The sequence below is a fragment of the Mus musculus genome, chromosome 1, assembly GCF_000001635.26.
Source record: "Mus musculus strain C57BL/6J chromosome 1, GRCm38.p6 C57BL/6J".
NCBI classification, from domain to species: domain Eukaryota; kingdom Metazoa; phylum Chordata; class Mammalia; order Rodentia; family Muridae; genus Mus; species Mus musculus.
The window spans coordinates 41,751,511-41,764,010 of NC_000067.6; the positions used below are offsets into that span (position 1 = coordinate 41,751,511).

The 12,500-nt window shown below is 37.0% G+C and overlaps 1 long non-coding RNA gene across 4 annotated transcripts in view; it reads left to right on the plus strand.

The window, feature by feature from the left end:
- The window catches only part of Gm29260, a 196,577-nt gene that overhangs the window by 8,489 nt on the left and 175,588 nt on the right, over positions 1-12,500 (plus strand). For 2 of the 4 annotated variants that reach the window (XR_003947784.1, XR_003947783.1), the window contains one exon: positions 6,054-6,132. The exons of the other annotated variants lie outside the window; for them this stretch is intronic. This is a non-coding gene — a long non-coding RNA (predicted gene 29260). The remainder of the gene's footprint in view (positions 1-6,053; positions 6,133-12,500) is intronic. 4 annotated transcript variants of the gene reach the window in all.

Sequence of the window (12,500 nt, forward strand, 5' to 3'; positions counted from 1 at the left end):
CAGAGAAGGAGACAGGAGGATCTGATGTGTGGGATGCCAATTTCTATCATCTGTTGGGTTACTGTGTAATGAACAATCATCTTCTCTTATGCAGAGAAACGATAATTTCTGCAAGTGAGACTACAAACCTAGGGTGGTATCTTTTCCCTGTCTCCCACCAGCCCACATATACCAGCCTCACACCAAGACTTCCACACACCACAGATGAAGGCTCAGGCTTGAGGATCCTAGGTTACAATTGATAAAGACAGACACAGCAGTGCCTCTGGCCTGAGAAGCTGAAGGCTCTGGAGGAAAGCCCTATGAGGAGAAGCTAAACTAGTGGTTAGCTATGCAGAATCTCCAGGAAGCACTGAGGCATGAGGTCTGACAATGAATGGAAAGAGGAGAAAACACAGGTTGAGGCAGAGGTACTCAGAGTTAAGAAAGACTGTCCTTAATTTTGAGATGTAACCTTTATGTCTTTCACACAGCCCAAGCTGTTTACTTCATAGTCCATGCATCCCAAAGTGAGGCAATCAAAGAAAACAGGAGAGAAGATGAGAGATAACTGAGTTAATTCAGAAGCTATAAAGCCCAGACTACAGTATATAAAAACCACAGTCGTCGGAGACTAGAGAGCATCATCTGGCACTTATGCACAGTTCATTTTGTATCAAAGCCTGTTTATGCTTGACACATTAATTTTTACATGCCATCTTGAGACTATAAGTAGGTCATATAGATAGAAAAGAACTTCATCCATGCCCTGAGTCTACATAATTTCAAACATTCTGGGTCCTGACACAGGGAGACTCGTTAGGAATCCAGAGACCAGTGGGCTAAACGGTGAGGATGTCAAAAGAAATAAGAGATTTCTCTCTGCAGAGGCTTTGGTCCTCAAATCCCTCTCAGTATCTAAAGAGCCCCCTGCAGGGAAGGGTGGGCAGGTGAGCAATCCAAAGGACTAGGCTGAAAAGTGGCTGTGACCATGACTCTGGGGTCCCGGGGACAGAGAGCTTGAAAGCCAAAACCCAGTGATCCCCAGTGAGAGCAAGAGGCTAAGAGCACAAAGAAAGTGACCTGGCCTAGAAGCAGCTATGCTGCAGCAGAGGGCACAGGCTTGACCTCATGGAACCCGAGGCTGGTATTGATCATAAAAAAGTCCGTGGTCTCAAAAAAGGAGCTGTACTTTGAGCTCAGCTGGCTCCCAAATGCTGCAAAGCATTTGAAAGAAGCCGGCCTCCATTGATTACAGCAAGCATGTTGCAGGCACACCCCAAATTTGGTTGGAGTTAGTTTCTGTGGAATATTTCAAAAGGGATGGCAATTCTACTCTCAAGAAAATGTCATAGAAGAAATATGTGTGTGTGTGTGTGTGTGTGTGCGTGTGTGATATGTGCTGTAAAACAATAATATGTATGTAAATTTAAATAAATTCAGAAGTATAAGTTCTGCTAATTCAAGCATGCATGTCCTTGGCTTAGCTAATAGCTTAGTAAACGCAGTAGTGAGAATATTAATAAAACCCTGACCTAAGATTGTATTGCATCTTTGATATGTGTCTTTAATTAAAGATGTGAATTGTTCATAGCTATGTAAAAAAAAACATAGTTACATGTATTTGAATATCATATTGAGATCCACCAAGTGTTCAAAATACTAAGACTACAATCAAGACTTTAAAAAAAATACAAGATTAGTTTTGACCATAACCATATAGAATTGAAGTTCATCAACTTACTAAAGACAGCAAGCCAGGCATAGTGGCATAAGCCCACAATCCCAGTACTGCAAAGGCTGAAGATAGTGAATCTTAGGCCAATCCAGGCTACTTAGTGAGGTTGTGAAAAGCAGGACTCTGTCTTACACAACCCCAAACAGACCAACCAGGCAAATAAACAAAAAGCAAAGAACTGTTTTTACTATTGTGTGCTCATTTGTTTGTGTGCTCACTCGTTCATTCATTCATTCATTCATTCATTCAGCAACTGCATGCTAGTACAGCAGTAAGTTTGCACAAACGAGTGAGGAAACTATGACACAAAAGACCTGTCACTAATGACAGAGTCTCACTCCTCCTCCTCCTCTCCAAAGTATGATATATACTAATATAATAATCATTATGTTTCCTTGAACTGAAGTAGAGCTCATTCCTTGTCTGGAATTGCTGCCACTTTAGAACAACAGAAGAGAGGGGTGCAACTCAAAGATGGTATAGCTCATTTAAGCTCCGGGTGACTTAAAATGTCTATATAAGGTAGACACAGGATACTAAAGGCAAAAGCTTATCTCAGAGACTGGAATTTAGCTACCAAGTTGCATATTGACTCAGAGACAGAGCTTTAATTCTGTCTTAGATAGAGTCAAAAATGCCATTGATGGTTTTGAACAGGGCAGAGCATTGTGTGATTTGCATTTGGAAAGATCTTATGATAAATCTATAGCCATAGGAAGGACAATATAATTCTCAAAATACCACAGAAACCAAAGTTGTGTAAACTTATTTTGCTCCCGACTCTAGTTTTCTCAGATTGGACACACTGCCTTTTGTACTAAAATTTTCTGTCTAATTTTTATATAGATGATATGTATATGAGATATAATATACATAAAACCATAGACACAATAAATACATTAAAGCCCACAAAGATGAAAGACTGCCATTACAAAAATATTTGACCAACTAGATTTCAAGAACTAAATAAAATGAATGTTAGAACTTTGTAGTAAAACAGCATATTTACAAATCAAGAAATTCCCCAAAAAGTACAAAGAATAACTGATTTTAAAAAAAAGCTGATGGTAACCGCCAAGCACAGAGAGAGAGGATGCTGACCATACAGTAATATAGAAATGTGCAAAGAGCTGGAAGTGGTCACACAGGCCTTTGGGTAAGCAGGATCTCTGAGTTCAAAGCTAGCTGGGTTTGTATATCAAATTCCTGGCCAGCCTGTGTTATTAAGCAAAACCCTAACTCAATAAAAATTATGCATATATCTGGCTAGGTATATATGTATGCTTCTATGTGTCTATTTGTATATATATGTGTATGTGTATATATATGTATATGCATGTGTGTATATATATATTATGTAAACATTCATGAATGTATGCATATAAATGATGAATATATATATACATATATGTATATATATACATATATGTATATGTGTATCATAGGCAATACTTGGGTATGTATGTGTGTATTTATAGATGTATTTATGCATGTGTACATATATATGCGTGTGTATCTATCTATCTATCTATCTATCTATCTATCTATCTATCTATCTATCTATCTATGGGGGAACTTTCATGAATTTAACCCTTGAAAGTCCACAAAGAAAGTAATAGACATTTTATTAAAGGATAACGTAATATACAATAATTACATGCAAGTACCTTGACTTTCCATAGCTATCAGGTAAATTATGCCAGAATATAGTGTTACTGACATCACTATACTGCCAGTTGAAGATAGTCAAAAGAACCAAGAGTTGGAGCTAGCATGGATGTACTCAGCACAGTAATTGTTTCCAAAGGTCTTGAAAAGGATCGTAATTTCTATGGATTCCTCTTGTCAGTGTCTAGTTAACTTCACCTAATCACATACACAGGGCCTCACCACTTCAGTTCTTAAAAATCATCCCACACATGCAAAACAATAAGAACAAAGTTACTAATTTGCCAAACAATTATGAAAGTGTACTATGTACAAGAATTAGTCTTAGATACATAAAAACTTAGATGCTGAAAAACTGTAAAATCTTAATTTACATCTTATGATGAAATATACTCATGGAGCATTGCTTTTGTAAAGCCAAGAAAAATTATAATAGAATACTATATAGAGATTGGTTGAAATTTTATAAATTATAAAGCAATTAAAATAATTTATGATGATATTTACTTCTAGAGGAGAAAAGCAAGTTTGAGATTCGACAATCTGGGAAAATGGGATATCAATGGTAACAACAGTAAAATCCGTTAAGAGTTTATTTATTGGAAGTTATTAAAAAACACTAATCCTGACTTTATTCAAAAAGTAGATTTAGCAATAAATATAAGGACCACAACAAGGTGTTCCTGCAGACCTGAATGCCTTTTTCTTATGTATTTTTCAGCATCGGTGAGAAAAATATCAAACACATGAAATGGTTATCTGAGGGAAGCTGAGGTTATGGGGTGGAGCTGAACTGAGAGAGAGGCCACAAGCAGAACTGAATGAGAGGACTGCATAAGTCTTTTAGATCCAGATGATGCCACCGCAAGTCCCAGATGCCAAACACCTATGTCTTGTGTTTGGCCTGCTCAGTTTCAATCTTGATTTAGTCTAGATACTACTTGCTATTTTTATGTTGTTATATTTAGGGAAGGGGAAGTTATTCTGTACTTTGTGTATCAGAGAAATAAGTATGTTCCATTTTTTTACTGCATAGAGACTCATAATTCATAGTTTGTCTTGGGCTGATAAGGTGGCTTAACAGGTAAAGACAAATGGTGCTATGCCTGGCAACTAGAGTTCTATCCTTAGAAGAGAATTGACTTCCAAAAGTTGTCCTGCATTATATTCTCTCTCCCTCTCCCTCTCCCTCTCCCTCTCCCTCTCCCTCTCCCTCTCCCTCTCCCTCTCCCTCTCCCTCTCCCTCTCCCTCTCCCTCTCCCTCTCCCTTCTCCCTCTCCCTCTCCCTCTCCCTCCCCCCTCTCTCATACACACACAAATACTAAATGAATAGGTGTTCAAACACATTTGTCTGAGTCTTAGAAGTAATGTTTCTACTATGAACAGTATCAGAGCTGTTAAAGACCAGGAGTTAGACTGATCGAATTTTATAACATTGCTGCCTGTGAGTTTTTGAGGACCAAGTGTAGAATGCTATGATTGAAAAGTGTATGTTTGGCTGTTGAGTTGATAAAGGGTCGAATGTGGATAGGTAATATTCATTGTAAACTTAATTGGAATTGAAGTGCTTATGTAACATGCCTCTGGGCTTGACTTAAGGGTGTTTCCAGAGGAGGGAAATGAGGAGAGTTCATCCTGAACATGGGAAGTGCCATCCTGTAGGCTGGGGTCACAGGATAGATACAATGGAAGTAGGCAGAAAGAGAGCAGGACAGAAGCATCCACTCTGTCTCTGCCTCTACCACAATCACCTTCCCTGTAGTGATAGACTGAATTTATCCACAGAAACCTACTTTATGAGCAGCCTATCTCTTATCTATCTATCTATCTATCTATCTATCTATCTATCTATCTATCTATCATTTATCCATCATTTATCATCTATCTATCCATCTATCATCTATCAATCTATCATCTATATATCTATCATCTTTCTATCATCTATCACTTACCTATCATCTATCTATCATCTATCAGTCTATTATCTATCTATTGTCTATCATCTATCATCTATCTATCTATCTATCTATCTATCTATCTATCTATCAATTTATCATATATATCTATTATCTATCATCTATATATCTATCATCTATCTGTCATCTATTTATCCATCCATCATCTATCTTTTTCCTACCACAATGCCTTCCCTGTAGTGATAGACTGTGTCCACAGAAACCTACTCTATGACAAGCCTCATTCTCTCTGTGTCTTTATGTTTCTCTCTCTGTCTCTGTATATCTCTCTGTCTCTATGTATCCCTATGTCTGTTTCTGTGTCTCTGTCTCTTCCTATGTCTCATTCTCTGTATTTCTTTGTCTCTCTTTCTGTCTCTGTCTCTGTCTCTTTCTCTCTCTGCCTGTCTCTGTCTCTGTCTCTGTCTCTGTCTCTGTCTCTGTCTCTGTCTCTCTCTCTGATAGGATTATGGAAAGTGATTTTTTTTCTGAGTTTACCAGCAGGACTTGGAATAGCTGGCCCTTCCTGCTTAAAACAGTTCCTACCAGGGGACGCCAGTAAAGACTCATGTCAGTCTTCTGTGATATCTATGCTAATCTGTCTCCAAGAACACTGTCTCCTCATGCCTGGAGTAGATCTGATATCCTTGTTTTTCATTGCATATATCTCTATCATCACATAGGCAGTCCCTTGCACTCTTTTCTTTTGACAGTGTCATTACAAGAATGGCAGTCAAAGGCACAAGGAAATTGTATATTGATGAATGAATAAAGGAGGGAAGTTGCTTAAAGGTAATGTAACCCAAACCTAAATTTTAAGGTCATTCTTTATCTTTTCACAAATATTAATTTCTGTATTTCTCCTACTAAGTCTAACAAGGTGAGTATCAATATTCAGCAATATGAACATCTGAAACTATATCAATCTTTAAACATTAAGGTAATGAACAAAAATTATAGAAACCTGGGTGAAAAAGTAAGTCTAATATGTACTTCATCTTTTATATCAAATTATGAGCTTATATAACCATAAAAGACCCAAAATTTAAAAATGGTGACAATGAGTTTCCTAGTGTCCCCTTGATAAGTTTTCATGAAATCTGTATTCCATGGAAATGTAAAGTTATAACTTAATTGATTAGCAGGCAAATTGAACCAATTTAGGAAATTCACTGACCACATGCAAATAGAGATAAAGACTTTGTGACTTCAATAAGAGGGAATGAAGGACTGTTTAAGCTTGGTCTTCCATGACCAAAATGTCTAGCAAACACTTATGGAAAGCACTGGACAGAGAGAATATAGGAAGAAGTCAACTTTCACAGAAGTTGGGGATAAAATTAGTAAGATAGTGAGTTTCAGTCCTGAGTAGTACCTGAATGCTTTCTATAACTTAAAATATACTGTCGCTTCAGATTAGACTTTAGTCATTTTTAATATCTGGAGTGACAAAGAATTTTAAGATCCCTGACAGTTTCACAGAACCTGAAGCACTTGCTAAGCTGTGAGTTGCAATAAAGTCCAGTTAGTGTGTGTGTGTGTGTGTGTGTGTGTGTGTGTGTATGTGTGTGTGCAGGTGCAAAAATTTACCTTGGAGATAATTAAGCATGAGTCATTTCCTTTAAACAGTCTCATGTGTTTAAAGAGAGTCAAAGCAAAAGAGAGTCAAAGTCTCTATTTGAAGATGTTAACTTTAATTAAAACCAATGAGGCAATGCGATAGCCTTTTCCTATCTCAGTCTCCAGTCTTCTCATCACCTTTCCATTCACTTTCTCTTCCTTTATCAAGAAATTTAATTTCAGAATTCTGTGGTGTCATTTCTACATTCTTAGTATGATGGTCTAGAAAACATTAAAAGTAAACGATGAACTATAAAAATAGTAGGACATTGGTAAATATACAGGGTTTTTCTAGAAAATGTTTACAATGATATTCACTCAATATCCATTGGAAAAAGTCAACCAAGAAAGATGTCAGGCAAGCATTTGATTGACCTTCATCTGTGCTCACATGTGCACCAACAGCTGGGCTTGTGGAGATCAAGAGAAACACATGATAGTTGAAAGAGACCAAGCAGGTACATCAACATGACCTGCAGACCCCTGAGCTCCATTTGAAAAAGCTCATTTGCAAATTCCTCAATATTTGCCTTCATAAGGCATTAAAAGTCTCCATCCAGGATATGGGGGGGGGGGGTCAAGGAAAGAATCCAGGTGGGAAGCATTTGTGAAGAACTTTTGACTGTGTCTGATAGAATATAAGAGTTGCTGGAGATTGCATTAAAAATATAAGGAATACCTTGAAGCATCAAAGGCTTTCATTTTAATTTATGGGAATGAGTTCACATAGATAATTTATGTATCTTAAACATTTCCTATTTGAGGATTTCTGAGAGTTTACGACAGAAATGTATAGTGACTCTCTTGTCAATCTTTCTTTTTCAACATGTGTAGACACAGGAGTCTAATAAAATTAGAATAAACTTCATTTTAAAAAAAACCTTTATTATGTACCTACCAGGTGCATGAAACTTTGCTGAGGCAGAATTTATGACTATTTATAGTGCAGCGTTGCCTCAAATATATTTTTAAAGTCCAAAGACAACTGCTGCCGGCCTGTGTTGTCAATAACCGAAGTTCATGACATTTGATTCGTGTCTCTGTGAGAGGCAATGTTATTCTGATTTAATAGCTTCCATCTGCTCCGCTCATTTTCATTGCTCCTTTTACAGTTTCAAATTCCACCCTGCGTCCTCCAGGGAAATTTTCTGAAGCATTGATTCTACTCATCTATAAATTGGAGGAGGGGAGGGCTCCTTCTGCAGGCTTATGGTTTTGTTTATTGATCTTGATTGTGAGAGAACTTGTTGACAGGCACACACTTGCTTCTCATTTCTCCTCCTTCTTCCTTTATCTACTAATTTGTGTGTGTGTGTGTGTGTGTGTGTGTGTGTGTGTGTGTGTGTGTGTGTGTGTAGTTTTGGCAAGTATCAGGAAATTGAAAGAACTCAACTCTAAGGAAAGTTACTTTTGAAACCGTTCATTGCAGTGCGAAATAAGGGACACAGTGGGATATTTATATGTTTAATTTCTCCTGGGCAGCGTTTACATAAAATTATGTAATCAGAAAAAAATTCTGTCCTTTTTTTTAAAAATTGAAGTAAAAGAACATTAATCTGAATCTCTACTTACAACCATTATAATATTGGATGTGTATCTTTCAGTTAGTAACAAACCATCAACACAAGTATGATGCATTTGTGAAATTTCATGGCTGTAATTTTGGGTTTACTCTTAAATATTCCCTAATAAAATCATTATTTCATCTAATTGGATAAGCAAGACTTCATGTGGATATCACATCTCATCCAATCTTATGCATCTGTGATGGCAAAGCTAAATTGCACTGGGCTTTTCTGTATTGTAGCAAAGGATTTACAAGTGCATTAATATTAAGAGAGTTAAGCAATAAGGAAGCAAAACCTTTCTTAAATGGCCATAATAGGCATGATATAAAATCAATCAAATGCAACTTACTGCTATATTTTGAGGAGCCGTGTTTATCTTTGACGCTGAGATGCTTTTATTTTCAATATTAATGTTCAGAAAGTCGTACAGTCACATTTAAAATTACAAGTTCAGTTAGTTGGATGAGTTGGTTAAATTGGGTTAGAATTAATTGGATTAATACTTTTAGATTCATGTTTTTGGAAACCCTCCTTAGTTCATAACAATTTCATGAGATACATTAAGAAGAATAAATTCTGGTCCATTTGGCATGACTGGACAGGCCTTAGGGATACATGGAAGAACCACAGGCATCAGTTAGAAAACCTTGACTTCAAACTCTCCTCTAGGCTTCTCCAAATGGTGTTTCATTCTTGGGTACCACTTAGATTGAGGCTGGTCTGCTGGGTGCTTGCCTAAGTTTCTCTGTTCCAAAGATAAATGGATGGACCTGGAGGGCATCATCCTGAGTGAGGTAACCCAATCACAAAGGAACTGCACAATATGTACTCACTGATAAGTGGATATTAGCCCAGAAATTTAGGATACCCAAGATATAAGATACAATTTGCTAAACGCATGAAACTCAAGAAGAACGAAGACCAAAGTGTGGACACTTTGCCCTTCTTAGAAATGGGAACAAAACACCCATGGAAGGAGTTACAGAGACAAAATTTGGAGCTGTGAAGAAAGGATGGACCATCTAGTGATTGCCATATCCAGGGATCCATCCCATAATCAGCTTCCAAACACTGACACCATTGCATACACTAGTAAGATTTTGCTGAAAGGACCCAGATATCGCTGTCTCTTGAGAGACTATGCCGGGGCCTAGCAAACACAGAAGTGGATGCTCACAGTTAGCTATTGGATGGGTCACACAGCCCCCAATGGAGGAGCTAGAGAAAGTACCCAAGGAGCTAAAGGGAACTGCAACCCTATGGGTGGAACAACAATATGAACTAACCAGTACCCCGGAGCTCTTGTCTCTAGCTGCATATGTATCAAAAGATGGCCTAGTCGGCCATCACTGGAAAGAGAGGCCCTTTGGATTTGCAAACTTTATATGCCCCTTACAGGGGAATGCCAGGGCCAAAAGGGGGAAGTGGGTGGGTAGGGGATTGGGGGGTGGGTATGGGGGGCTTTTGGGATAGCATTGGAAATGTAAATGAGGAAAATACCTAATAAAAAAGGAGAAAAAAAAAAGACTCTACTAGTCTTGCCCAGTTCTGTTTACTGGCATCTCCCCTTCTTCTCCCAGGCACCCCCACCTATTGTAAATTCCTTTGTTTCCTGTCTTTCCTGTTGTGGGTTCTACACTATTGCATGCAGTTCTTCTGTTGACATCCTGATGATTAGAATCACGCTCTTATCAAACCACTGAAGTGGCCTCTATTTCCAGGGAAGTGGCTCCACAGTGTGCCCTGCTGTTTTTTATGCTGTGCTCATTCACTAGGTTATGTGCACAGCCCCAGAATGTAGCTGTAAATAGGCACCTGGATCTATCTACATTCATGCTTGTGCTAACTTGCTCCTTCATTCATGTCACAAGCATGGAACAAACATCAGCCAAATGCTAACTAACCTTTATAGGTAATGTTTGATACACATGTCTATTTCACACTAAATCTAGACACTCTAGTAATGACCATTGAGCTGGCTCCCGGCTTTCATAACACAAATTTAAGAGAAATGAATTTATTGTTTCACTACAAAGTCCGGTAGCTTCTACCCTCTAACAAGCATTGAGAGCTAAGTATGCAGACGTTCTCTATCAGTGTGTATCTCATCAGATTCTGGAGTTTGCACGTGATCGATGTTTAGCTAGATCCATGAATATTTAGATATTTTTATATATTCGTTTTTAAAAGTAATTCACCAATATTTTTTTCTATATAATTCCTTTGAGTAGTTTAGTGAAGACTTATTTCTGAATAGCACTATACTATATTCAAGAGTTTACTTTTGTTTTTTGTTTTTTTTTCTGAGTTATTATTTTGGTCAGATTAACCAGATCTCCCATTCTTGAGGACTTACTATGCCTCTGGTATAGGTATGCAAGGATCTCATAGTTTGTAACAAATAAGTGATCCTTTTCATGGCAGTGTTGGTAGCATTGTTGAGTCACGTATTAAAATTCTGAAGTGCATTTTAACCCAGGCATCAAGGAGAAAAAAAGGTTTTATAAACATTTAAACTAAATAGCTAATTGGTACTGTAAACCTACGTCAATGTCATAATGCACAACATTCCTAAATTTGCTTTCTTGGATTGACCATGCTCTCAAAATGGAGTCTTCATATTGTGTTTTATTTCATGTTTCTCATTTTGCATTTTCTGAGTTTAAATACAGTTTTATTCCTTTAGAATTTTAAGTATGTTTTACCTGTCCTAACTTCTGATCCTTATTTATGCTAGCATTGGGAACATCTTTCAAATTTCAAATTCTAGTACACAGTACTTACATATATTCTCATTTTTTTCACATGAATAATCTATAAATTCTTTAGAAAAAATATCAAGTGATTTTTTTAACCTGGTATGGTTTTTTTTTTAATTGGAAACACTATTCTCAGCTATATTACATTTTTTTTAATTCAGTGTTTCAGGGCAAAGCTCAATCATGTTTTACTAAAATAATTACAAAGAAAATGTAATAGTAATATATATTGAAGTCAGCTTTTAACAAATAACTATTTGTTTATGAATAAATTTTGAACTTAAAAGTAGCTACCATTATTGAAGAACAACAAATATTTTTAGGACATACTATAGAAATAAATTTTATTTTATTCCCATGTTAAAGTAAAACAGCTTATTATTTGAAACAGTTAGTGCATGTTGGCTTTTTTTTTTTTTAGTTCTTTTTAGTCTTACTTCTCACGGTTTGTTGTCCAAATCTATTTCAATAGGCAACACATGGAAATCTTAGTTACCTGTAGAAAGAATGGCCAATTAAGGTCTCCCTTTGGGACTCTGGCTACCTAGAAACCCGGTTCCTCCTGCCTCCAACTCCAAAATGTGGAATTATTGATGTTCACTAGCAGCTATGGATAACATTGCTGCTATCACTATTGGTCTTATGAATTCTTCTTAACAAACTTACTTATGTGACGAGAAAAATAACTAAAGAGAAAATCCCTGGAGATTTGGTGAAAGCCACTGAGTAGGCTCCTGTCTCCAGAAAGAGAGAGAGCCAGAACTGCCTGCTACGGCTCCTTAGCTCTGCCTCCAAGAATGGATATTCTGTGCAAATATCATCCCACTGTGTCACATTAATAAAGATTACGGAGGTATATCAGGCTTTATAGTACTGTACATAAATGATTTAATTAAAAGATGAAAACAAGAAAAAAATGACCCAGATTTCCATTGGAAGGAAATAATAATACTGGCTGTATGCTATCTATATACTATGTTATGTTGAACAAACAGAAGACAACATGATGCTGAAGAAAGATATTCAATATCAAGTCTTTTAGGGTCAAAGCAAAGTAATGTAAACAAATACAGTTACCAGTTACTTAATGATAATGGCACAATCTATGGACTGTTGGGACTTAGCATAGTGCATGCTCATAGGGCATGCCTTCACCAGATGGTATGGTCAGTCTGTCAGTGACAAGAAAAACTAGTGTGTGAAAGCTTCATGG